This window comes from Phaethon aethereus (genome assembly GCF_964289735.1).
Source record: "Phaethon aethereus genome assembly, chromosome: 14".
In the NCBI taxonomy this organism is placed as follows: domain Eukaryota; kingdom Metazoa; phylum Chordata; class Aves; order Phaethontiformes; family Phaethontidae; genus Phaethon; species Phaethon aethereus.
In genome coordinates, this window is record NC_138590.1 from 7,229,139 (window position 1) to 7,255,626 (window position 26,488).

The window sequence follows — 26,488 nt, forward strand, 5'->3', positions numbered from 1 at the left end:
TGCCTGCTCACTGGATTTTGCAATTTACTTTGACCTCCTGTGTTGAAGGAACTTTGTCTTTAAAAAGAATTGGTATAATTTACACTCCTCTAAGCCATGTGATAACTGGTATGTGTCATGTGTATACTGGTAACAGCATTTAAATTAGTGCAGCAACTGCGGCTGTGTACAACTGTAAATTTGGCAGTTATCAGATGACTAAGACTCAGGATGAGAATGAAATCCAGTGTTGTTTTTTACGTAGCTGGTAATGCAGCCCTGTTCGGTGAGTCTGTTCTCAAAATGAGCTTACCCAGAAGAGTCTTTTACAAGCCATAGATTTCCCCTAGCACTTAATAGTCAGTTCATCACATAGAATGGAGAAAATTCATGTTGAAATTTCCATCTTGCCTAACTTGTGAAGGGGAATTGAACCCAGGTCTCCTAATCAAACTGTCTAGTTTTTTGTTGCAGGTAGTCTGTAGTAAAGATGTTTCAGCCTGCCCAGAGGATTGGGAGAGTTTGCTCAAGGCTTTTGTTCTAGTTCCTTCTGCCCAAGTCCTGAGAGTAGTGAGAAATTAATTGAGCAGTGTGTTGATTAGGACATAGTCTACTATATGCAAATGTAACAACTGTATTAATCTAAAACATAATAGAAATATGTACATCTAAATAGATGAATTCTTAATAAATGCACACAAACAACCTAAAAAAGGAACTGAATGATTCACTGGCTATAAAATCTCATGGTTATGCCTTCCACAGGTGGTAGAATATTTGGGTTTGCCTGATGCAGCAGACCTCACCTCAAAGGACTTGTTTTTGTTTTGCTCTTGGACCTGTGTGCAGAGTAACTATTACAACATTTTAAGTTATGACAGCTCTTCCAGATATGTAACCCAAAGAATACATTACCAGAAATCTCAATCAATATCAGTCAGATTTTCTGGTTGTTTTTGCAGAAGCTAAGCCAGATGTGTAGAAGCAGATCTTGTACTGTAGGATCCAAACCTTCAAAGTCTGTGGAACATAACAACTGTGGAATGGTCGAGAAGAGACTGTGACTTGTCTCTGGTTGCATCTGTGTCTCAGTCATTCCACAGAGTGACCCCTAATCGCTGTGCATACTGCTATTAGTAATAGTAGACTAAACTTTATTCATATTAATATAGGTTATTAATATAGAGGCAGGGATTATATTTCTGCTTCTCTCCAGTCTGTGCTAAGGTTTTTCCATGAAGAAGATTCTTAATTTCCTGAATAACAGAACCTAGTAGAACTTGTGTGATGCTTGGAGGCTCAGACATGTAACCTGCCAGGATATAACCATGGACACTCCAGCATGTCTGTACAGATCTGTGCTAGCCCATGAGCAGCCTGAAAAGTGCTCAGAGTGGGCCCCTGCTCTCAGAGCCTACTCCTGTCTCCCTCTGGCATTCAAATTCTGCTCTGTTAAGGATTTATTAATATTGCGAGTTCCTGATTGGGACTCAGGAGCTCCTTAGCCACCGCTAGGACCACTCTGATCTGAAGCCTTTCTGATGCTGGAGGAATCGCCAGCACAGATTACAGAATAAGAAATGGAATGTGACTAAAGAAACCCCTTGTCTTCCTAATAAAACCCTGTAGTTACTCTATGCATAAAGTAGTTTTTGTTATTTGAAATATTTTTCTATATGCATATTATGTTTTTGTGAACTAGACAACTATTCTTGTAAGAGGTGCAAGGTAATCTTAGTGTGGTATTGGAGTCATGCAGGGAATTGTCATGGGTGCATATTCAAATAAGCTCACCAAAGCTTACTTGCTCCTTTGAAAAAAGTTATTGTTAGAGAACAACCTTCCCGTATGGCTATGTTTGATAAAGATCATGGGTGTTCTTTTTATTGAATGTACAAGCCTCTGAAGCTGCAGGAAAGCCTGCGGAAATTAAATGGAAGGTGACCAAACCTTACTGTATTTTTCTTACAGTAGTTGTCACTTGAACTTTACAAATACTCATAATATGTATCTCATGTAAGTATACTATATAGTTCTTTGGAAAAACATGATTTTTCTAGTTTGTCATCTTTAAAAAGAAGAAGAAAATTCAAACAAATCACAAATCCATTCTTTTTTCTACAGTGCAAAGAAAAATAACGGCTTGTTTCAAGAGAAAAGATGTTATAAAGCATTTAAGTTTATAATAAAAGAAGAGTATTTTTCCTTTCCTTGTTTTTTTCACAAGAAAAACATCTGAAGCCCACTGTGTGCTTGCACCTGGAGTGATAGTACAGTAAGGTATTTTAAGATACTGCAGTATTTAAGAGGATTACATAATAGTCTCTTGCAGTAGACCTAAATTCCTGTAACTAAAATTTATAAGGTAAGAAAAGAGTTTCCAAGGTTTAACTTTGTTCAGCTTACTCTTAGAAACTTTCTTTGGTTTGAGGTCAGCCACAGCAGTGCATATTTTTACATAGGTAAGCCTCTTTTTTTTTTTTTTTCAGTACTGATCAAGCATGTGCTTATCAAGAAGTCTATAAAGAATTCTGAAGAGGTCAGTTCTGACAATATGTGAATACAAGAAAAATCTCAAATAATATCACCAGCTGATGAGAGCGGGATAGTGTCCCACAGGTGGAATGGCTGTTGTCAGGTGAACTGCAGGCTGCAGTCCAGGTGTGAGTGGGAGGGAGACCTGGGGCATGGGGGAATTGGGCTAAACTGGAAGTCATCCATTTTATCACTGGAACCGCAGGATTTGCGGGTAGTCATCAAGGAGGAAGTCGTGTTATGAGACAGTGTTTCTAATAGTAAAGATATTTTATTGTTTTGGGTTTTTTTTTTAAAGTGTGTAACAACTGTATTATGGGAAACCAGGAAATCCTGGTGGGGTCTATGACAGTGAGATGGCTATAACTCAGCTGTTAGGGATTAAAGTTATGGGAACAGACCGGGGAAGTCTGAACTATGATTAAAGGCCAGTTCAAATACTGAGCAATTTGCAAAAGAATTGAGGTGACCATGAACCTTAAAAGAGCAAAGTCGCCTGTAAAACTCGTATTTAAAGATGCCTACTGTATGAATGCAAGTCTGTAGTCATACAGCTGACAATGAGGATACCTTTCTTGCGAATTGTGGTCTGTATAAAAAAACTTGAAGCCTTCCCTTTTAATTACGTTACCTTCTGTGACATAGAAATGGATGTAAGCTTAGGCCTGTGCTTAAGTGCCCAGGTAAGTCAGGGACCTATTTTTTTTAGCTGTTAGTACTTCAGTGACGTGAGTACGCTGTGGAGAGCTGGGCAGGGAAGCCTATTGAACGGAGTTGTGAGCAAATGCCATCTGACTGAGCTGGTGTTTTGTGTTGAATATGCAAAATTTAAAGAGGAAGATTTGCCTTGTCAGCTATTCTGTTGTGGAGGGCAGCAGAAAGATGCACCTTCCACTCTCATCTACAGCTATGGATAAAGCATGAAAATGAATACAGACTGTGAGGATGGAGGCAGTGCTGATAAATCTGTAGATTGTTGAAGAAGGTAACTCTACTTTATGTAGCCTTGGATGTTTGTTCCCATCACTCCTATTGTGTTGAAACAAGAGCCTGTGGGACACAGATTTTGAAACTGAGTAGGCTTTTTCTTCTGATTTTGGCTTGGTTTATTTTGGATACTTAAGCTCCCTGAGCTCATGAATGTGAGGGCTGGCACAAGGCAGTGGAGACAGACTGGTTGAGGACTGGGAAATGACAGGATTGTTCCTTTCAATTCAGCACCAACCTTAAACTAACAGTATTATTGCAGCTTGTGGGTGCCATTTGAGGAAATCTAGGTTGGGTACAATGCTTACTGAAGAAATTGTTTCCTTGTCTAGACCACTTGTCCTCACTCACAAGCTGCAGTCTGATGACTGTTGTGCCAATACAACTGTCATGGGGCTGTGCTGTAAAAATAACTCCTCTGCATGGTCAGCCTTGCTAGCTCCCTCAGCAGGAGTGTCTGCTGGGTCACACCAAAGCAGGCAAAAACCTTCTGCTGGAGCTGGCTGCTTCAGCAGCCACACCTTGTCTCTTCTCAAGGGGAAACAGAAGGACACATAGGAGTGTTTTGTAGGACAAATCCAGCTCGCATGCTTCCAGATCTGACCCCATGGGTCTGGTCACAAGACCAGTGTGTGTCACAGTGCTGTAGGCTTGTACAACACACACAAACATGCTTTTAGACTAGATATTAGGAGAAGTTTCTTTATGGAGAGAGTGGTCAAGCATTGGAACAGGCTGCCCAGGGAGGTGGTGGAGTCACCATCACTGGAAGCATTCAAAAAATGTGTAGACGTGGCACTTGAGGATCTGGTTTAGTGGGCATCATGGTATTGGGTTGATGGTTGGACTTGATGTCTTAAAGGTCTTTTCCAACCTTAATGATTCTGTGATTCTGCTGACTGATGAGGTGTCAGTTAAATGCAGAAACATGAGCCAGATGCTGCAAGACTCCTGTTTGGGAAGGGGAAAATCGACAGTTAAGGAATGAAGATCATGTAGGTTTCTCTGACTGTTCAGTTATCTTGTCCACTTGTAGTTAAAAGTAAACACTGGGAAACTTTAAAACTTAAATTTATTTAAATTTAAATATCGTAAAGATGTCACGAGGAGTACTACTGTAATCATTTAACATATAATCCAGAAAACAAGGTTTTCCAATAATTGATAGCTTGCTTATAAAAAATTATCAGTGTTAGGTAGATTTTAGATTATCCTTTTCTTTAGTGTGGACACAAGACATAAATATTATTCCAGAAAGCCAGGTAGGACTGCATTTAAAAACCCAAACAACTACTCCACTATATGCACATAATTGCTTCAAAAACTGTAACTTTGGAAAACAGATCTATTTGCATTAAGGTGTACATTTTGTATCAAATCTCCCATGCATAATACATTTGCAAACTCTTTAAATGCTGTCTCATGCCCCATGAATGTAGTTGGATAGGGACACTGGAGGGCACATTTTGCCCTTTGTCTGAAATAATTAGATGGAAATTGTTGGAGGAGCAATGGGAGAGTAAGCTGACCGAGTAGGACTTAAAAAGCCCAGTTTCGTGTTTGAAGATGTGCCAGAGACAGAGGGGGACAATTGAGGTATATGCTGTGTGACTGGCTTGACTTTAAAACCTCTGTAACTTGGCTTTCCAGGAAAATCTGTCTTCATCAGTAGCATTTCTCATGACAATGAATGGGAAAAGTGACTGTGACAGATCAGTGTGTTTGAGTGCAATGTGGTTTAGGCTTGACTTGCAAATATTTTTCTTCCTTCTTTCTTGCTATTTGTGGTGTTCTGTTACAGTAAAGGCATACCCTCCCCCACAGCCTGTCTGTCCTTACAGCTGCTCTGTATGGTAAAGACTATTAGCTCAATTCTATATTGACCTAAGAAATTAAGAGACTGAGAGAAGATGGAAGGTTTTTACCAGGAGAGAAATGTCAGTGGTTAGTGTCTTGCTCATTGCAGAAGGGTCTGCACAGGTCCAGCTGGCTGTGTCACAGCTGTATTTAGGAGCAACCCTCTTGCATGTAAATAACTCTAGATAAAGCTTAGGAGCTGGAGCCATTTAAGCAGTTAGATGAGGATTTTGTGGATTCCTAAAGACACTTAAGAAAAGTGCCCAAGTGCTTTAGCCTATTTCTTGGTGAGACATCTGCAGTTACACAGGAAATCTGTAGCAGAGGAGAGCTCTAACCCCAAGTTCTGGATAGCCCTCTATTACATAGGGATAAACTCTGGACTTAAATGTAAATGTAAACTCTGAAGACAAAATACATTATTACTATGCCTAGTAACAAACTCATGTGCTACAGGTGAGTTCTCCAAATGATGTTAAAATTTCCATCTTGAATGTATGACAATTTTCTCATAATAATGATAAAATAAAGCATTCACTTTAATTGCCAATACACTAGTAGCTGGACCGCTTTATTTTTTCTGTCTTCAAGGGTTGGCAGTGTCTCACTCAGTTTTCTTTAAATAGAATTTTTTCCAAGTTCTGATCTTCTATAATCACCACTAGAATTAAAGTTATATAATGACAACTTTGATTCCCAGGTTTATCACTTTCATGTTGTGGCAGACTCTGCTTTAAGTGGAATAAAGAATTGGGTGTTATGCTGCTTTTTATTTAGTCTGAAATCAGCTTATGTTGATATTATGTGTATTTGTCTTTTCGTCAGCAGGGGACAAGGAAAAGTGTGATATGCCAGAATTTAATTATTGTGCTATTTTTAATTTGTAATATCACCAACAATTGTAACAAGTAATTCTGAGACAAATTACAGGAGAGATGTGTTGGCAAGGCAAAAGAGGAGCAGGAAATAAAGTGGAAAAATAGAGTACACCTATTACACTGAAAAAGCTTCGGTTTTCTTCTTTATTTTCTTAAACGTTGGACTTGGTATTTGCTTTTAGGGACATTTGAAGAGATCAGTTAGCCCTTGCAGTTCCTGACATTTTCTCTTTCTTCATGAACAATGTTAGCCATTTTAAAATTATTGTAATATTAATTTGCTTATAAAAATTATCAGGGATGACTAATTTAAGGAAAGCATAAAGCTGAAGGCAAAAGCCTGCTCCATATCTTTGCTGCTGATCCTATTCACTTATGAGGATGAAGATTTAATCATATGTGTTTTCAGTTCAAATATGCAAAAAAATTGTGCCGTTGTTAGCCCAAAACTTGCTCTTTTCATCAAGGAGAAAAGTAGGAGAATTAGCAGTGAAAATGAAGAAATGATCAGGAGGCACAAGTGTACCTGCAGGGAATTACAGTCCATTGACAGATTTCTGTCTGTCTTGGAGGACGTGTCAAGTGGTTGCTACTAGAAAAATATTTTTCTTTGTCGCAGTTCGGCACCTTAGAAAAGATCAGACTGGCGTAGTTTAAAATCATTATTCCTGTATATTAGTATAGCAGTTAAGAGTTCCAACATGGATTTCTTTCTGCTGGGCATTTTATAAACACATGGAAATTGTTCCTGATGTAGACTTTATAACTTTTTACTGGCTTCATATAAGGAAATATTAAAGGTAAAGGTTTTCAAAAGTTTTTTGTAATTATGGCTAAACTATTTCCCAGAGTGTGCATTCTTCTTTCTCCTGCACCTCATCTTTCTTCATAGATTTTCCAGTTTCTTCATAGTCATACTTGCAAGATGAGCATTTCTGAGGCCAGTTCTTAGCATGTCTCTTTTCCTAATTCAACTTTCTCTGAATATGGTTTGTTAGTCGTTTAATTTTAACAGCAGGCCTCAAATCCAATTCTGGTCAAATTCTGCAAAGTGAATTTACTGTCAAGGCTGGAATGTAAAGAAGAAATCAGAAGTAAAATCAACTTTACACAAAATATAAATACAGCTGGACTAATCTGCAGTGATTGTAAGATTGTTGCAGGTGCAGAGCTTAATTACATAAAATACTAGTCTAACAAGATGAAAAATGCAGATAATGAAGCCCTTTCTGAGTCAGCCGTGGAGCTCTTGCTTAGACATCTACCATGAATTCCTTCCTTTGTTTTGGAAATTAAATGTTTCCTCCAATTAAATCCTCTATTCTTTAGAAATCCAATTGTTTTCTGAGTCAAGGCCCAGTTTATTATTTCTTTGGTGCTTATTCTGGAGATTGCACAGGTGTTTTTCTTATAAAGTTTTTTTTAATTTCTTTTCCTGATATTGTGTTTACAAGTAGATTGAGCTGCGTGGAATCAAAGATGTGCTTGTTCTATTCCACCAGCTACAGTTTGACTCTCGGGTACACAAAGGAAAATTAATTAATTTCTTTTCTACATCTCAGGGAAAGAGCATCTCAATACAAACATATGAAAATACACTGTTCCTTAGGAGACTAACTGTTGCTTAGCCTGAGTTTTGAGAATCACAGCAGAACCTGAAATAATAATTTCAGTGTATTCATTCTCAATGGGTATTGCATCAACTGCTCCAAGTAGAAATATGTCCCTTTAAAATATTTTAGGCACGTTGGCTAGAGGATCTCTGTGAAGTACCACAAGTTGGCATGTTTTATCTCTTTGACCTACAGCTTTGCTGGTGGTACTGCTTCTTGGACACTTTTCCCCATATGGAAAGTGGGAACTTCATGGGACTATGAAGTTCACAGTGTTGAACCAGCGAGTAAAAAGTCTGAAAGAGGATAACAGATCTTGCTGTGTTTTTCAGATCCATTTAGACTCTCTTGTCAATATGAAAAATCTGTGAGTTTGTGACCTTTTATTAACAACTTTTCCTGAATTTTTAAATTCTTAAAGTGCAGTTTTGGTTAACAGAAAATATTAGTACATCTGGTTAAACCTAAATGAATTATTTCAGCTATAATTTTAAAGATGGAGAGGTGCGAATGGGTACCTCCCTTTGCTGTATTGCCAAGTAAGGTTGTGCAAGACTTCGGTTTATGTCTCTGCTCTTCTTGATGAGAGAAATATTGAACTCTTGGAAGAAAGAAGTATATTCTGTCCACTGTGCTACAGAATATCCTGCAATGGATAATGTTGAGAAAGACAATTTTTGCTGTAGCCACTGACTTCTGCAGGTCTCATGAAGTGTTTCACCAGCTGAGAGGAACCACCCCTTCAGTGGTTATATGGGATGCACCATACATGCTCGGAACAAAATAGTGACCTCATTAGCTTACTATTAAGTCATGGCTTGATCAGCTTGGGATTCATTGTGTGGAGCGCTTGATGCTGTTCAAGACTGTAGCTGTGGCAAAGGAGTTCAGTGTCATCTCTTGTAAAGCACAGCAGCATTCTGGATGCCAAGCTGAGATTTTTAGCCTTCTGCAGCTCCAGATATTTGTTTTCCCCTTTGCTTGATTCTGGGTAGATCAAAAATTGAGAGTTAAGGACAACAAAAAAGGAGAAGAGCCAATTACTCAGAATAACAAAATCATATCTCTATGGCGTAAAAGGCATGACCAGAACAATTTTTTATAGGTAAGGAAACTAACCTGTACTGATACAAAATCTGTCTTTATTGTGAAACTGCTCAGGAAGAGGATGGATGTCTAAAAGCATGTTTATGAAGAATGTAAAGAGTTTATACACATACACACCCCTATATAAATATACAAATATTTAAAAAAGGCTGCATTATCAGTACTTTCCTGCATTAAGACACAAGAAAAAATTTCCACGTAACAGACATGTAAATGAAAAACTAGTCAGTTTAAAATTGTACTATGATTTAGGTTTAAATTCTACAATTGTAAGTAACCTCACTTGCGAGTAGCCCACTGAAATCTGGTTAATGCAGTTATTTCAATTAGGTGTATTCTTAAGTGACTGTAGAATGAAGCCGTATATTTCAACAGTCATAAATGCTGCTGTTTTGCTTGCTGAAGAGTTTTGTTCTTATGTTTTGTTCTTATATTCTCCTTCATGAGTTCAGTTTTACATATGCCATAAAGTAATCAAACTGCTTCTAGGCCACTGCGGCGTAGCTGTGCTGAAGTGATAATTACCATAAAGAAACTTTGTGAACTGTTACATTTCTGTCCAGGGAGCAGGGCAGAGGGGGACTATTAAATATCTGTTAGGACCTGAGACCGTATCACTCTAAATGTACCTTGTTTATAATCTGGGTCATGATGCAGTATCTTAGCAAGAGCAAAAAAAAGTCAGCAAAACAAGTCGAGAGTGAAGCCCACTTGGCAATGTGGCTCACACCACATAGCATAGCAGTTGCCTAATTGAAAATGTAGAGCAATTTTAAACAACACTATCTAATCTGCACTGATTAGTTCCTTGATTTCTCTGAAAGTTTGCTACAGTACTGAGTGATGCTTTAAAATGTGTGAGGAATGAGTGATCTGTGGTGAAAGCAAGGAGGAAAAAAATAGGTGCAAACCCAACCAGTTACTTTTAGCTAGACAATGTGAAGTAGTGCATACAATTTTAATATTTAGAAAAGTGGAATAAAACCTGTCTCTCTGTTCACAAAATCCAGACAAGCATTTAGATTATTTTATTATATTTCATTAGTATTTTAGTTCTATGTTAGTCCCAAGAACTATTAGGCAGGGTGTTGGATGCTGTATAAATATGGATATAGGAGTTTACATATATTTTGTATATATTTATATAAAGTATATTTGCTGTATGTTGTGGAACGCTCTCAGTTATAAGTCGGTTTAGCTTTAGTATTTTCAAGGGAGCTATGCTTATTTATGCTGGCTGGAGACCTGGTGAAGATGCTACTAAGAGATTGTTTACTTATCTTTGTGGCCTGGTGAAGATATAATAATCTCATGTATTTCATACTTGTTTCTGGCCTGATGGGGTAATTTCTGCTTAGACTGTGCTTCTCTGACTCTTTTGGATAAATGACCTGGAGTATACTTCACTGAGAATTGTATGTGCATCATTACGGCTAACTGATTTTTAAAAATATATTTACTTCTAAGTATACATGTACTTATTTATTTTGAAAAGGAAAAAAATAAAGATTAATTTAAAGTAGAAAATAGAGATGTATCATCATGGCTTCGTATATGCATCTGTATTGACTTATGTAGGTACTTGAAATCTGTGAATTTTTCCTTTGTTCCTGCAGGTATAGTGTTCTCTGTTTTCACGTGTGTGTTTTTGTGGGCGTGCCGAGTAATGTATATCATCGCTTATGGTTTTTTGAGTTCAGCTTTGAAATACCACCTGTACACAATTTAGGTATGTCCGATAATATTAATGTCCAACAGAACTACTTGACGTAATGTGGTTGGGTTTCAGGTGATATCTGAGGATGGCTTGAGAATAATCCAAAAAACATTCTGGAAATCTGCCCATAGAAGTCCTTAAAATGAGAAATGTAGCTGACAGTATACCTGCTATTCAGTGAAGTAGAAATCGTCATCTCCCTCTTTTGTGGTATACCCCTGCCGATTGTTGTTCCATATACAACATACTGAGTCATAATATAAAGAATTTTTTTATTAGAGAACTACAATATCTTCTTGTTAAAAGAACTTGTCACAGATGTGCAACTATTGGTTGCACCTGAAACACTGCTTTTTTTCCATGGATATGCAAACGGGCTTCTGATGCCAAACATCTCCATGTGGAAATCTGTGCACCTTCTCCAAGTTCCATGTGGCAATATGGCAATGCTGCCAGGATCTTTAATTTTGAATTGTTACTTCCCACACAAGTAAAACTGAGTTTATGTTTGAATAATGAGATGTTGTCAAGAGTACAGGGAGCTTCTATTTCTTTTTTCATTAAGGCAGCAGACAGGTGATACTGCCTGGGGATAGCTGCTAAGGAGAAACACTGACCATGAGGGCTCCAACTGCAGTCTGCCAGGTCATGATTTGGCCCCCTCTGTTTACTCTCCTCTTAGCCCCATTTATATTCTCACCCTTCTAGCTGGTAACTTTCCACTGCTCTTTGTCTCAAATTTAGACAGGCAGAAGTGAGTGTTACTGTTCAAGATCAGCAGGACAGGTCATAGCAGATCCCTTGGGTTCCCTATGAGACACCCTGATGGGAAGGTCCTGGAGCAGCTGCAGGATGGGCAGGCAAGGCTCAGCAGAAGCTGTGGAAGCATGCAAGGAGGGTCAATCTTACTACCCCGATGTGTTGGCTGAGGTTTAATGCATAATTGACAATTGTGTGGAAGACACCTAGTTGAAAGAACATGATTTATTTAAAAGCTTTTTAGGGATGTAATAATCTGACTTGGTAATTCAGTATGCCTGCACTACAGTTTTGAGTTTTTATATTTTTTAATTTAAATTTTACAATTTGGTTTAGAAGTTACAGTTTGCATGGCATTCTGGAAGGAAGGAAAGTCCTGTGTACCATAAAGAACTTAAATTCTTTAATCCTTTTTACCTCTAAACGTAGCCTTAGTGCTGTCATGCTTAACTATATAGCCCAGGAATGTGTTAGAGCCTCGGAGTTCATTATAAGGAGTTCATGAATGACAGCACTGTTGAGTTCTTTTTGAACTATGTTACCTTATTGACCACAGCAACAACTGTAGTGCTTCAGCTCCTCCAGCTGTGAATTATAATCTCACTTTGAAATGTTTCCCCTTCTGTGATCCATCAGTCTCAGAATTCTTTGTAAACAACTTGTGCTCCTAGTCTGTTTGGGCTTTGTAGCATGAAAATGCTATAGTGGGGCTGAGACAGAAAGCAGATACCACCTTGTTTCTTCTGTGAGTAGTGTGGTTTAGTGTACTGTATTTAAGACGACGATTAGGATAGTAAAGGGGAAGAGCAGTATGGATTTCAATGACTCAATTCATGACTGGATCCTGCAAGTCTGTAAATCAAGGATGAGGAGTGGTCCCGCCAGAGTACAATCGGCTAATATGAGTTTGGCATTGGGTATATGCTGGCAGTTGGTTATGACAAAAATTAAGATCAGAGTTTGGGGTTAGGGTTAAAATTTAGAAAAGTGCAAGTGTAGGCTCATGCCTACAGAGGACCTTGTTAAAGATCAAAGTTTTTTGATTCCTGGATTTTTCTAAGGTTGCAAAGCTAAGATGAGGTTCGTTGAAGATTGGGTTTATGGAAAATTATGAGATGGGTAAAATAACTTTGGGGTGGCAAAGTTCATATTCCTATTAATGGTTGGAGCCACTTTTGTAAATCAAATTTCTTTGCTGGCCTCTGCAAATCCTGTGAAGTTGGGAACAAGATTGGAACTAACAAGCAGGAATTACTTATAATACAATCTGAAGTGTGTGAATTGACTGATTATGGTTGGTTCAGGGTTAAAGTTTGGAGTTGCAGGGCTGAAAAGATGGTTTTATTTCATGTTTTTACTAGAATCACAGGGTGCATGTTGATAAACACAACGCAATATGTGACTGGACATTTCTCTTAGTTATTTGTGCAATGGAGTGAGCTTTCTTTCCTTTACTCTGCATCTATGTTCAAATTTTGTGCCCACTGTAGAGAGTTGGCTGCATTCATACTGCACTCTGGATGCAGCTTACCTTGGCAATAGGTGTTGTGCAACCTTTGCAGAGGCCTTTCTGGCAAACATCAACAACCTTTAAACTCCCTTACCCCCTATACAAGCAGGTCAGTATGCTATATGAAAGAGGCAGTGTTCTCCAAGAAGTTTCCTAGTCACTGTTTAATGATGAAATGGAAAAACATGCTGCTTTGCTGCCGCGGCTTAAAAGGAGGAAAGCGGCATTGTCATAGGCCAAGGTCATTAGAGGAGGTTTGCATCCAGCTCTCCTGATTAAGTAGTCTGTTTCCCTAAGTCTGCGGGGGATCTAGGCCATCCATCCTTCAAAGGATATTTTCTATCACTTCTGCTGCTCTGGTAGCATCCTGAACTCATATCTCCTAGTAAAAAGGAGGCTTTGTCAAAGAGAGCAGGTCACGCTGACCAAAAAGTGTTATAGAATGTCATGCTAAATGAACCGGTGCTGGGGCCTTTGCTAGGAAGGCCATCTGTCCTTGAACTGGGACTTTCTGGCACCTGGCAGAAGTATAAGCAATAAGCTTTGAGCAAAGCAAGTTGACTGCAGGAATACCTGGAATAACAATCTGCAGTCATGGTGTCCCTGAGGAGTCTGTGTGTGTTTGAGGAGTAACTGGTATAATCTACATGTGCTTATGGTGGCCGTCAGGGCATAAACTAAAGGAGGGGAATGAATTTGAGATTTCAGAGATTGAGGCACTAGCTTCATAAAGGTTTATTTGAGTCCTGATGCTAACTGGGATAAATGTCCTCTTACAGATCTTGGGATTAACTCCTTAGACGTCACGGGCCTAAAAATATTGCATATTGGAGCTGTGTGATGCCTGAATAATGAGGACAAGGGAAGGGGGCTCCTGGTTTTGTCTACTGAAAATATGCTTAAAGGATAAAGATCCTTAAGATACCATTAAGAAATGCTTATGTTAGTGTGTTGTGTTGATTTCATCAGCAAACTGACCATCTTGGAAAGGAGCCAAGCCATAACCTCACCAGCTGTTTTAATGTGACCCCCTTGAACCCAGCACATTGTTTCAATTTAATATCATACTTACATTATGTTAATCCACAGCCATTAAGTGCTAGCGATAATATCTGGCCTGATGTAGCTGCAAGACATTAGGTCATTTGGCCAAATATGTTTTTTTATTTAACTAGAAAATTACATAGTATTATATAACTCATATTGATCTGTTGTAGACAATTAGCATCTAGGGAAATGAAAGATACTGGTAATCTGTATAAATCAGGATCCATCATCTGAAAAAAAAAATCTTTAAATATGCATGAAATGTTATTTACTAAAAGAAAATATGTAGTATGTTAAATTAAGTTACAGTGATTTTTCTTAGCAAGTCAATAAACTAACCAATTGTTATTCAGTGCAGCAGCATAGTTAAATTGCTTCCTTGTGATTCACTACACTGAATGTCAGAGGTATGATTACCTCCATCTTGTTTCCTACCTACCTGCAAATCTGTGCATAACTCTGAAAATATCACCCATTCGGGTGTTTTCATAGGATCATCAAATAGTTTGGGTTGGAAGGGACCTTTAAAGGTCATCTAGTCCTATTCCTTTCCAATGAGCAGGGACACTTTCAACTAGATCAGGTTGCTCAGAGCCCCGTTCAGCCTGACCTTGAATGTTTCCAGGGATGGGGCATCTAAATTGTTGTATTTTCATCTCATTTGAAAATTAATTTTGTGTTCTGCAACTTAGAATGGGATTTGCTTTGCATTTTTGATCTCAGAAGTCTTGAATTCTCGCCACAAAGGCTGTCTTCTACTGAAATTGCTAAAAAGTGGTGTGTGTCAAGTTCTTAAAATGCACTGTTTCAGCTTGAAATGAGAACTTCTATCAATCAATGTCCTTAAGTACTATTTGTCTTGTTTATATGACTGTTAAAAAGGAATAGTATTTCCAAGCATCATTGCAAGACTCTATACCTACAGATTTTCTGCTGTGAATGGCGAAGGTGAGGTCTACAGGAGTGTCCTCTAGAGTAAATGATAGTCAGGGACACAGTCAAATGAACCCAGAGATCATGTTTGTTTGTCTTTTCATAAAATAAAACTGACAGTAGCTTAAAAACCTGCAGCCAACACATAAAAACAATAAATTTGTATTTACATAGAGTGAAAAGAGATGGTGTTTATTCTGTAAATTCATAATCTGTGTAGGCTGTGTGCTTCATAGCCTGGAACTGGCAGTGCCTAAGTAAATGAGTGGGAAGGAATATTCCACAGAGGTGTGAAAACCTATGATTTCTCTAATGTAAAGCCAAAGGTACCAGCTGGTTTTGATTAATTTGGTTTCCATTGTAAAAGAAAAGACAGATCACTATGACATTAAATTTTTCAAATGGTAATATTTTTTCAGGGACCTTGTTTATCTACTTTTTCTTTACTGAGATAGTCTGCAAGGTGATGGGTAAAATATAGTGGCATAATCTCTATACTTTTGCTCAGACTAGAATTGATTTGTTTTCTATTAAAGCTGTTCTAACTGCTTTCAGCTGGAGAACATGGAGACTTTGAATGTACTCCCTTGATCCAGTCATCGATATGTCCCTGGCGGCACTGTTCCATATAGCAGGGAGGAAAAGGGAAGTTACCCCAAGATGGTTACTGCACATTTTGCCTTGCAAAATGGCTATGCTGGCAAGAAGTCATGAAGATTTATCTTGAAATATTCTTGGACAATATCACTGTATATCAGTAAACAAGGTAAATTTCAGATGAAGTTTTAAAGAAATAGAAAAAGTCACATCCACATCAACAACTGGATAGGGACAAGTAAATTAAAGGACATGTGTTGCAGTGGCTGAAGTGGCATGATGCACGTGTGCCTTATGCTCCCAAGCCCATTCCCTGGCTGCAGCCAGGAGCTACTGTTGGAAGCATAAAGACAGCCCTGAGAGTCTTGAGGATCCTCTATTATAACGAAAGCCACCTTTGGAAAGGCTGACCCTATATTTGTGCCAGCAGGAACAGAACAGGCCTGACTTTTTTTGGCTATGTATGAACTAAGACATTTTGGTTGGGCCAAACCCAAGAGATTTCTTGGAGTCTCTGCTCATTCAAAATTGGTTATAGTTCTAGCAAGCTAGTGTTGAGGTTAATAAGGTTATGTCACCTTACTGAGAATTGATTTTTTGGGGGATAAGATTGTATCCTGTGTTAATTAATATGCTCAAATCATCTCCACTGGCACAAAGGTGTGCCTGTATGCACCAATTGTAATACCCCAAGTATGTGTAAGCTGTTAAAAGCAGAATGATTCATCCTAAATTAGATAAAAATTGACGTAGATCAGTAATAAATTCAGTCTACTGGATCGATGCAAAAAATGCTTGGGTCGTTAAATCTGACCTGCCCTCCAGGCTCAGTCACATTACCCTGCTCATTGCTTGATTGACTGTGTGGGACAAAGTATTGAATATCTGGCTCACAAAATGCTGTATGCGAGGCAATGTTGCTGTTTACAGACTCTTTATTAGCTGCTATTGTCTTTGGAACCTTTTTTCAGCGGACAAACTGAAGTCAGTGACTGATTATTTGGTGGGTCATCTTTGAAAATTGAAATTATCATACCAATGTTTCTCTCCTTGAAATAACACTGAAGTGATGGGGGGAGTGAAGGAAGGGGGAATTATTTAGGTTACAAAAGCAATCATCTAGAAAGCAATAGGGTCATTTCTGCTACTTGCAATTTCTCAGTTAGTGACATTTGTGGGAGATATTGTACCTGTCAACGAACTGATGATTAAACATTGTACAATTTTGAGATAGTATCTATAAAAAGTATCTGTATGAACTCATAACGTAAGAAATGAAACATTACTAACAGGAATGACTTGGGATTTTTTTTTTATGATAAAAAAAAAATCAAGTACTTAATTTCTGGCAAGCTAGGAGAACAAATTACGCTGTTAAGATAAGAGATAGGTTCAAAACTAAGAATGTAAAAGGAATGTGCCCACAAACTCTTCTGAAACACTTTCAGATTGGAGGATACATCACAGTTTTGCATCATTTCAGGGACAGATAATAGTATGTTTTAATTTACATTTGAAACTATTAATTATCTGTAATGCCATAGATTCCCATGCACCCCATGACATTATATACCCTTCACACCATCTGTACCTATGATGTATCTATACATGAATATAGATACGCACATGAACAGTGCTCACATTGCAACTTGCTTAAGAATTTATCCCTTGTTTTCCGGACTGGCAGTGAACACACTCTCTTTCCTGGCAGGAAGAGGAATTTCTACATGAAAAGTTATTACACTGATGTCAAAATTCAGTTGCAATATTAATTATGCAGGAGAAACATGCTGCATAGATTTACCTTTCTGTGGTTTCTTGGCTAACTGATACTCTTTGTTCTACATGAAACTTAGAGAAGAAAGTTTTGCCGACTTTCAGTAAATGATCAGCCATGATACCACCTCATTGCTCTCTTCTGTACTCTTCTCCTAGCCACTAGAAAATGTCATCCTTCAACAGCTTCTCATAATGGTGATCAACAAAATTTATTTTCTGTCAGCACAGTTGAAGTGGTGCTTTTTGCTTCATCGGGAAGGAAACAGAAAGCAAGCAAGGTGCTACCAGGAGTTTTTTATATTCCTGAAAAGCTTTTTGCCTGTATTATTCGTGGTGTTTGTTACATTATTATTTGCAGTTCAATTCTTTATTTCTTAAAAATCTAAAGCATAAAAAAAGCCATTTTCACTTTCAGATGCTGGGAGATACTTAAAACTTGCCTGGACAGTCAGATCTCATTGAATCTACTGTAAGCAGGGGGCTGGACTAGATGACTCCCTGGGGTCCCTTCCAGCCTAGGCTGTTCTATGATCCTGTGTCGCTCAGCATGAAAGATCAGAGCTGCAAGCAGGCAGAATATTAGGTGCTTTACAAAGGTGGGGGTGATGAGGACACATGTTCTGAGGCACAAGCGGTCATTTGGCAGATCTTAGGAGATCTCATCTAGTTAATGAAAATTTACACATCTATTAGTCTTTTAAGGAAACACGTAAGCAGAAGATGCTGCTGGAAGTAACTAATAGCAGGCACTAATTGCTTCCAGAGTATAAAGATTGCCTCTTTTTTCAGCTTACTCAAGGACTTGTACTTGCCAACCAGTAAATTTTTTGAAGTGTTGGCTGGAGCTCAGTTTTTGAGAGAAAAGGGGTGACTTTACATTTTCAATAATCAATCTGTATTTGAGAAAAGCCTTGCTAGAACTTGTGAAATTAAAAGATTTTTCCACTGACCCCAAGGCCTCTTGCTTGGACTGTGGTCTGTGAGTGACTGAATGCTGCCGCTCCTTTCTTGGCAGCTCAGAAGCAAATGTCAGTGCTGCAATGCAGGTGGCTGCTGCTGAGGAATCCCTGGTTCCCACAGCTGAACTAGGCTCTGGTGAGGTGGCATGTTTCCTCAAGAGTGCCAGGACCTTCATGGGAAGAGTTGGTTGTCGTCGTAGTTCGGTTTGCAGTCACAAGCCTCTTCTGAGTGATCTGATACTGTTTAATATAAAAATGCACATTTCTTCTATTTTCTCAGTAAAGAAGTGTGCAATCATTTTCCTTTAGAGAGATGGCTACTTCCTTATGTGGTGAGCATAAACATCATCACAGCTTTAGCTGGCATTTCTTTTCAAGGACTTAAGTCCTTTGAGTTTGAAAATAATAGAGCAGGGCAAGTGTATTACTATCATTCAGTAATTTGGCTTTTGAAATAAAGTTTTTGCTTTTGAATATAGAAACATATGCATATTAATATGGCATTATATACATAATCTCTATGTATATTATATGCACATATTTACATTTCTGGCATAATATGGTGTAATAGAAAAGACCTGTGCAACAGCAGTCAACAGACTATTATGTGGAAGTAGCCAGGATTTACTTACCAAAAATCTTACCAGTTTTTACATGAGTTCAGCATCTTCAAAATGCAAGACATGTAATAATCACTTCAGATGCTATGCATAGTCAAATTATTTAAATGTATTCCACTTTCCAGGGTTCAAGGTCACAGTGAGATATTAGCTAGTCCTTTTCTTTTGTTATCATGTAAGTAGTATGGACCACTTATAGAAGAAAACTTCTAGTAGAACAAATGAATACATAACCAGGCAAGCTTAAGACACAGTCATCTAAAATAATTACGAAGTAAAGCGGAGCCTGAAGCGGACAAGCCAGTATTCTTTGTTTAAAGATGGTTAAAGGTGTTTTAATTGCATTATTTGTTCCATATCCTTATGACACAGTAATTATGAAATTATTTTTGTAAATATAATTTGAAATAGTGATGCATTTTAAAAAAGATAATATTAAAGTGAAACCAAATGTCACCTTGACTACAGCTGTTCACTGCAGCATATAAATGAAATTCTCATCTTATTCTGACTACCAACCTCCTGCCCCCCCCCCACACCCCCGGAAAGGAGACAAAACTCATACTGTCTCATGACTGCAATGCTGAAAAGAGCAAAGTCATAAAACTCTGCAGGATCCTTCATTTTCTTAGCTGTAGGTATGTTTATTGAGGTCATTTATTTCAGGATAGGTCTGTATTATACTTTGACAAACAAGTTCAATGTAATTGTTTCTAAATATCCAATCACCCTTGTAAATGATGAAGTCTGTGCTTTCTGTTGTGTTAACATGCCTCCAAATTTGGTGATTTTGAACATTAGCAAAATGTCTTATGGTGTGTGGTATTTTGAGACAGATATATTGATAGACATTAGAGATTAATAATAATGATAGTGGTTAGAGACTTACAATTATATATTAATCAGAAACTGAAACCGGTAGGATTGCTTATATACTAAAAAGAGATGACTGATACACTGTAGTGTTATCCAGAAGATACAGAAAGGTGTGTGCTTTGATTATTAATAATCAAAGATATATGTTTCTGTACTGGTTCCTAAGACAATCGGGACACTAATCACAGACCCTATCATAAGGTGCCTTAGAGGAGACAATTGGAAGTATGGTGTCTAGAGAGAAAATAGGTGAAGATCAACCACTCTGGGCAGTTCTGGTTACAGACAATGCAGAGGAAGGCTGCATACTTTCAGCTCCTCGTGATTTTTTTTTTTAATGGCTGTATTAAAAATGTGCTGCACCCTCCCCATCAAAGAACTGTGAAGATGCATGTTTCTCCACCAGAAATACAAGTTTATGTTCTGAACCATAGAGAACTAGTGCTTACTGTATACTTGCAGTCTCTGCTTTAATTTTTGAACAGCTAGATGGTGCTGCTTGAATATTTAGTATATAATTACTGTTTAGTTTTATTATCATAATGTTAAGTCAAAGGTCAAGATTTAGGTGTATGAGAGAGAAAAAAATGCAAATTTGCTGTACGTTTCAAAAGGCTTACAATCAAAGTAAAAGGGTACATCTTCCCTGCACTTAACCTGCTTCTTTCTTCTGTTGAGGTTGATAAAAGTCACAGCTGTACTATTTCCAATATTAAAATGAACTAACTGAAAACTAGTAAGAGTCCTTCTACAGTACTCTGTGGTCTACTCACTTGAGTGAAAGTGATGATGACAAAAGGAGACTGAGAGAAGCGTCAGTAAACTGGGCCAGAATGGGAGGCAATAAGCAGACAAAGCTGCTGAACTGTTGTTGTAAGAATCACAGCAAGGTGGGGAGCGTTTATAGGTAGGATGTAATAGAAGACAATGAAATAGCTTTTGGAGGAGTTCCTCCAAAGTGGGAGCAAGGTTTGGAGAAAGTATAGAGATACTTGTTGAACAACATATGTAATAAGTGAGTTTAAGTGCTGATATTAGGGCAGATGGGAAGTGAGGCTTTATTTTTGGGCAATAAATGAAAAATTGGAACTAGAATGAATTTGAATGATGAAGGGTTGTACAACCAAAGTCAGATAGCTTGTGAGTTAGAGGACAGTTATGAATGGCTGCCTTGTAGTTGGAGTTGTGGACTAGGAAAATAAGAATTAGTGAAAACATACATAAGCAACTGAGACACAGCAAAACCTGGATTATGTCAGAAAGTTTATTGTAAGGCTTCATTTTTTGTTTTCAGAATCATGAGATGAAATAAATGTTTCTGTTGAGGGAACAGCAAATGTTTATATCTGTGCTCTTTATTAAAAAGGGCTCTACAACTTCCTGAAATTAACAACTTCATTTTGTACAGAAGATCTCAAAGCATAAATATAAGAGGTATAAGAGGTAGTGGAATTGAAATGGAGAAGGTGTCTTAGGCTTTGAGGTTATGTTAATAGCTGGTACAGAAGATAGGGAACTGCCTTGTGAAATAGGAAAATGACCTTTCAAACTGCATTTTCAGGACTTGAATATTTTCAAGGAATTTGTTTCTGTTTATGTGCAAGAGTTTGTTTTCATGTACACTTCTCTTATACCTCTCATGTAAAGCCATGCCTCAACCTTCTCAGTGTTTAGTATTTCTCCTCCAATGAAAAATGGGTGCTAGATACAGAACATATACAGTTATTGCCATTGGCATCCCATGGAGAATGTCAGAAAATGAGTTCTTTCTCATTTTGAGAAGTGAAGAATATGTGAAAATAGCGGTATTTTAGTACTTGACTTTCATTAGAGCATTTCTATCTACAGGGCATGCTATTTATGTCTGGAACACTACTTCTCACTGCCTAGCTGTAAAAATGCTAGATAAGACTAATACAATTATATGCCATAGTTTCATTTAAACTGCCATGTTTTATAGGAGATACTACTGAGTTATCGTACAAGTTTCTTGTTGAAGTAATATTCAATCAGATATGGGGTTTATTTCTTATATTTTTAGTATTAGAATACTGATAATTTACATATTCTCAGTTATATAAATAAACATAAGGCTTCATTTTTTGTGTGTGTGTGTATATATATTTGTTCAGGCATGTGCAATGTTCATTAACATATTTGTAAGATAATAGATCAAGGCTAATGTATTTAAAGAAGAGCAACAGCTTAGGGCATATTTTTTAGTGTTGTAAACTGTCACACCTTCGATGGGTTTGACTAAATTTATACTGTATATATCATAAAGAGCTAATTTAGTCTCCCCCCTGCCTGGGCAACTATTGACATGTAAGTACCTCAGATGGTAATTTAAGTCTTGCTAATGCATTGCTGAGAGCTCCCTTGACTTTCAAAGGTGCTAATATGGGTATGAGAAAGAAGAGAAAGTGTTTCACACTCATTTTTACCACATTTCTGCTGAAATGGAAAATAGCAAGAAACATCGGGTTTTCATTAAAGATTGTCCTGTTCATTGGAGGGCATATTCTGACTCTCTTGACTTGGGGGGGGGGGGAAACACAAACAAAGCAAAAAAACAACCACCCAATGTTTTGAAAGGTGTTACTAATTTATAGCGTTTGCACTAATCCATGGTATTGTTTCAATGAATTCACCTTGTTGGGAATTAATTCTATGGTAGGTATGTTTCCACCATACATTTGATAATTAGGAGCTTATAGGTTTTATTTCACATATTAGAATTATGAAGAGAGCAATTAAGATGCAAAAGAAGTAAAAATGTTGACTGTATTAATATGAGAAACATGACATTTACTGGTTTCTAATTTAAATGTCAAAACAAGGGGGTGCAAAAAAGGGCAAAAACTGGTAGTATTCTTGAAATGATCATCTTAAGATGCATAGAAGTAAATCTAGTGTTATTTCATGAGTTTCACCTTCTTTAGGAATAAAAATCGCAAAGTAATATGCTTCTTACTAATTTTATTTCAAAATGTGGGGTTGTTTTTAATTGGTGGTTTTTCTAAAAAAAAGTTATAAAGAAAACTTTCCCTTTATAGTATGTTTTTTGACCAGAACTGGATATTTGGGTGGTGAATAGGTTATGATGATTGCTTGCTTCTATAATATTTCATTATCCTTAAAATCTTCTGTTTAACTTACCAGTCTCAGTGCACTTGGAATACACCATGTTTCTGAGGGCCTCACACATCATGCTTCTTGAAATCCAAGACATGTCCATATGACTCTGTTAGGAACTACCCAGACAGCTTGTGAAGAAAGGCCCAGCTATTTCCAGCATTTTCTTCCACGAGAAATACAAATGTTTGAATATCCATGTAGTTCAACTCACTCCTATATGCTTTATCCACAAGTAAGAGTTTCTTTGTTTAAAACTTTCTCATCAGATTCTGACATTTGACCCTTTGAGAAAAATGCATCAGTGTGGAAGGCTCCTTGCTTGTTAGAGGAAAGGCTCACTTGACCTTGTGTTGTGTGGCTCTAAGAAGCCTGTAGAGTAGACACGGGTGTGGAACAGGAGTGACCCTTCTAATTGTATGGTATTGAAAGTTAATTCTTCAACTCAAATGTCATGAAATATTGACCTTCTTCCTGCACCCTACAACCCTCCACACACAGTCTGCGCAGCATTAGGGAGTTTTTAAGACATTACTCTTCTTAGTATACCCAACCCTGCTTGTAAATCTTGTAACAATTTTTTTTCTTCACCTCTATTCAGTGACGAACCTGAACATGTTAATGTAATCCATGCCTAGAAATCTCTGTAAGTGCTCAGACATATAAGGGGTCTGATGATAGCAGCTTGTTATTAATTCTTGTTAGGCTGTTCTGTAAGTCTGGGTTTGCAGCCCCCACAGGCCTCCCAGAGGTCTTGACAAATGTGCAGTTAGGAAACTCCAAGAATGCAGCACAGAAATAACAAAAAAAATAAAAATCAAATAATAGGAGGTGAAAGGATGTTTCATGCAAATATTGCCAGTTATCAGAACTAATACCCTGAAGTGTAAAGCTGTTTTGTTAGGGAGGTATTTTTTTTCCCTTGCTTGATGAGAGGTAATGCAGATTAGGTGTAGCACAGCACTGCACTACAAAAATGTTGTACTAGAAAACTTCCAGCTATATGAATGGGCATTTGATGGGATAGGCCAGCTGGTAAGAACACAAGTTTGCATGCTCTAAAACTGAGAGTGCTCAGGAGATTTCTAGTGTGTATGTATAGACTTGTTTTCTTTTTGAATATTTTGCTTTAATGATTTTCTGTTGGCTTAAGCCAAAGTACATGGAAGTTGGACTGAATGTAGAAATGCCTAAGGAGTTAAAGGGAATTCTGCTTGAATGACTCAGAAAAATTCCTTTTTTTTTTTTTTGTTGCATAGCTTTAGAACTTATCTCTTGAAAGTCTCTTTTTTCATTATCTATCTGCAAGATGATTATGATTTTATTCAAAACTCTCAACTGCTTGTTTGTAGTATGTATATTGCTGTGCACATTTGACATGAGGCTGTGTAACTATGTAACTTGTCACAAGGACAAGGCTTCAAAACATTCGCCACAGGTTAATTGATTGCCATGATGCTGAACATATAAGGAGCAGTCCTCAGGCAAACTTCCTTCTTGATGTCCTAGCCCGTTTTCACTCTTGGTTTCCATGTGAGTGTCCCTGGCAGAGTCTCCAGAGGAGCAGTGCAGCGAGTTTCCTTTTCCTCTCACTTAATGTAACTTTTCTTTGGGGAGATTAACTAACATCTTACCCGTGCTGGATTCTAAGGAAATTTACTTTAATGTCATGAACACTATTTAACACTTGTGAATTGAAGGAAAGATTGGTGTGAAAAGTAACAGTTTCCAAGCGCTAGAAAAGGGCAAGTGGCTGTTTTGATGGATGTTCATGCTTGCCAAAAGAAAAGATGTCCAACATGACAATTTTGTAGTACTTCAAACTACAATATATGAAATAGTACGTTTGGGTGAAGCTATTTCCTTTATCTTGAATCTTACCTTGTGTTTGGTGTCTTTTCAAATGTGTTAAAGAAAATGCATCTGATCAGAGAAAAAGGGCACATTGCCTAATAACGTTGTTGTACATCATTAATGTTGTGATAAATTACTCCAGTACAGACTGCTTCTAAATGTACTTTTGGTGTTAAGGAGGGGTAGAATAGGTTTCTGACCAGAGGAAAATCTTATGACCTAATGTCTATAGATGTGTGAAGGGAGAGTAGTTTAAGGTAAAATGATAGCAGCACAGATGGCTATAAATTGTCTGTGAATACACCTAGGTTGGAGGTTAAAGGTTAATGAGAGGAGAAAAGTTCTTCAATATCCCTTAGCAATTTGTTCACTGGGCCACAGATCTCTCAGATGATACTGAAGGATAATACTAAAACTTCTGAGAAGTTTTATAAGCCTCATATTTTTTTTAATGGTAAATGTTTTTTTTTAGTGTCTCATTTGTAAGATGGCACCATTGGGTTCTCTCTAGCACAAAATAAGTTATGTTTTCACTTGCTGCCTAATGAAGGCTCATTTGTCGTAAACCTCTCAAGAACTGCATCAATTCCAGCTCACCAAGATTTGGCTCAGGTTTCTGTCCAGAACTGAAACTCATTTTAATGTGTTTTAACTCACCATCGTGTTTGGAAACATGTTTAGTGTTGTGTTTTAGTCATGACAGGAGAGATCTAGAAAGTATATTGTTTTTTACAATATAAAACATGAAATATGTTAAATCCTTCACTACCTGCAATGTGAACATGCAATGAAGAAATTCAGTTTTCTTTCCTAGAATAAATAGTCTACAAATCCTTATAGGGTGTCCTATAGTATAGAATTAACCTTTATTTGGCATTTATGTTTAATCCTTTTCACTCCTTCCCAGTACATAACTTAGTCAAATGGAAATAAAATGGCTTGCTGGAAAAAAAAGAAAACCACTAAGCTCCGTTAAACTTTACGGTTCAGCTGCTCAGAGATAGCTACGCACTACATGAGCAGTTTCTTCAGTGTATCACAGGACAGTACAAAAATTTTTTGCATTCTATAGCAAAGCTATATATTTAGATGAAATGCAAAATATTTTTCCATAAAATTTCTCTGAAGTAGTTGTGCTGTAATGCTAGGCTGTTGCTTCATGTTATTTTTCCACGAGTTTGTTTACCAGGATGATAAAACCATTTCCTTCTTTTTAACAAGCACCTAGAGCTGAGAACTTGAAATAGTTTAATATGAACTATTAGGTTAAGTTCTGCTAAGAAATGGTAGGATATATTTTGGAATAGGCCCAGTAGGTTTTTTTTCAATACAAATAGTCTTGTTCAATAAATATTTAAGTTTCACTAGGAAAAAAGAGAGAGAAATTCAAATATGTTTGAGAATCATAATAAACTGGAGCAAGAAAACTAATAATCCAAAGGAAATCCTCATTATGGAGAGTCACATGGAGAAATTTTCTCACTAGAGCAAATAAAGCAGCAGGCACAGTAGTTCTGAACTGCTGCTGGTCTGTAATGTTGGATATTGTAGAAATGAGCAGTATGAAGCAAATAAAGCTCTTCACAGCTGAATAACTACTGGAACCTAAACCTGTGTAGCTGCTGCTCTGAACTGTTAATCTAGCATCTGCTTATTAAGGATTCTGACTTGCTGGTATATGATCAAGGATAGTCTATGTATGAGTGAAAGGTAGCGTTGACTGTACTGAAGGCTACAAAAGGCTTG